Source organism: Penaeus chinensis, chromosome 21, assembly GCF_019202785.1.
Source record: "Penaeus chinensis breed Huanghai No. 1 chromosome 21, ASM1920278v2, whole genome shotgun sequence".
NCBI lineage: Eukaryota > Metazoa > Arthropoda > Malacostraca > Decapoda > Penaeidae > Penaeus > Penaeus chinensis.
In genome coordinates this window covers 26,338,725-26,341,224 of record NC_061839.1, presented here as the reverse complement: position 1 = coordinate 26,341,224, position 2,500 = coordinate 26,338,725, and the positions used below count along the sequence as shown (strand labels likewise).

The following is a 2,500-nucleotide window of genomic DNA, read 5'->3' as shown; positions in this document are numbered from 1 at the left end:
AGACGCCAGGTCCTCGACGCGTGTTTAAAAGTATATTGAAGACGAGAAAGTAAAAAAATATCTCGTCGTTTTAGTATATTTTTAACGTTAAAAGCCACTTACCTTTTTGAGCGTTAAAAATCACTTACCTTTTATTTTTTGCAATTTTTGTTGGCGTTATTTCGTAAAGACTATTATGGTTGCCTTATATGAATTAGAATGACGACAAGTGGTGATTGAGGCATGTCGCTCGGGATGGAATGGGAATAATCAAGGAGAGGGGAGAGGCAGACTGAAAATAAAAAGGGAAAGAGGGGAAGGGAGGAAGGTGGAGAATGAGGACGAGTGAAGAGCAGGAATGGAACAGAAGAAGGAAGACCAAGAGAAGTGAATCTATTTATCTATCTATTTATGTATGTATCTATATATTTATATATCTGTCTATCATACATATATATAAAAGAAAATAGAAAACACACACACACACACACACACACACACACACACACACACACACACACACACACACACATACATATATATATATATATATATATATATATATATATATATATATATATAAACGCATAGACTAACAAACAGATCATGGAAGAGACAAACGGACAGACATGAATATAAATAGAGAAAGAAAAACAAAGAAAAACAGACACACACATAAAGAAAAAGAACAGAGAGAACGAGATAAAACAACAGAGAGAGAGAGAGAAGCGAAGTCAAAGCACAGCAATTGTTAAGAAAATAGGAAGGCATTTTACACGTGACCAGCCATCAGTATAATTCACTCGCGTACGAATGTTCTTTTCTTTTCTTTTTGTTTCTTCATTCATTGTCAGAATTTTGGGTTTATTTTTGTTTACTCTTCAGTGTTTAGGATTTTATTTGATGTTTTCTTTTACGTATCATTAGAATTTATAACTATGGATGAAACACACGTATGTACACATCTATAATCCACATTTATCCCTATCCCTATCTATCTATCTATCTATACATTTTTTTCTCAATTTTATTTCTTTCATTCTTTTCCAGTTAAAAAATAAAATCAGAAGTTGAGTTATAAACGAAATTCTGGTTATTGTTTTTTAAGTCCGTTTCCCTCTCTCGAACCCAACACAATGTTTATCAGAATCTATTCGCGTAAAATTTGTTCATAACTCATATGCTCATCTCCATAAGGATGTCAGCCTACATTCTTTCTCAATCGTCTTGTACTTTTGTTTATGCCTGTTATTTATTACTTATTAATCTTTCGCTATCTTCTCTTTCCTCCTTCTTACCAAAATCTCCTTCTCCCCCTTCTTCCTCCGCCTCCTCTCTCTCTCATTCGAATATTCCAATCAACACCACAAGATAAATAAAAGTGTCACCATCTCTCTCTCTCTCTCTCTGCCTCGTGGACACGTCGAGAATCAAAAACAAATAAAAAAGAAGAAAAAGAAAAAGAAAAAACTTTAGGCGAGTCCCCCCCCCCCCCCCGCGGTGAATCAGGTAAGAAGAAGGGGGAGGGGGGAGGGGGGATGGGGGAGGGGGGAATGGCCACTGTTGCTACCCTCTTATTTATGCGCCTCTTCGCTCTCCGCTCCCTGTCTCTGTCTGTGTATCTGTCTCTGTTTGTCTATATCTGTCTTTGTATCTGTCTGTATCTGTTTATGCTCGTCTGTGTCCTCGTGGGTGTATTTGTGTGTGTGTGTGAACCTCCCACCTCTCTCTCTCTCTCTCTCTCTCTCTCTCTCTCTCTCTCTCTCTCTCTCTCTCTCTCTCTCTCTCTCTCTCTCTCTCTCTCTCTCTCTCTCTCTCTCTCTCTCTTCCTCTGTTCTTTGTTACTTCCATATTTATTTTTGTAATTTGATTTATTTGTGTATTTTTCCTTTCAGATCTCTTTTCTTCCATCAGTTGCTTTTCTTCTGTCTTTCTCCATCATTTCTCTCCCTCCTTCCCTCCTTCCCTCCCTCCTTCCCTCCCTCCTTCCCTCCCTCCCTCCCTCCCTCCCTCCCTCCCTCCCTCCCCTTCTCTCTCTCCTTCACTCCCTCCTTCCACCTCTCTCTCCCTCCCTCCCTGCCTCCCTCCCTCCTCTCCCTCTTTTCTTCCCTCCCTCCCTCCCTCCCTCCCTTCCTCCCTCCCTCCCACCCTCCCTCCCTCCCTCCCACATACAAACAAACGGACGAATCATGAGCGCCTCTGCCAGCAAATCTGTTCCTCGTAGGAACTCGCCGCTGTTCATCTTTTTTTTTTTTTTTTTTTCTTAAATCATGCAACTCCAAAAATGATCACATTCTTGTGCATCAGAATCTCGTTGCCGTTCAAGTTGTTGCTTCATTTCATTTCTTATTTATTTTATTTTTATTATTGGGTTGGGATTATTGAGAAGTAAGATGGTCATGATAATTGCAACAACAAGAATAATGATAATGTTAATAGCAATAATTATACTGTAATGATAATGGCAGTAATAATAAAAATAAGGATAATATCTTAATAATAATAATAATAATTATAATGA

The 2,500-nt window shown here is 38.6% G+C and overlaps 1 protein-coding gene across 2 annotated transcripts in view; it reads right to left on the bottom strand.

Moving 5' to 3' along the window:
* LOC125036558 (secreted frizzled-related protein 5-like) overlaps nucleotides 1–2,500 on the bottom strand; it is a 33,182-nt gene that overhangs the window by 14,382 nt on the left and 16,300 nt on the right. The gene's annotated exons all lie outside the window — the stretch shown is intronic.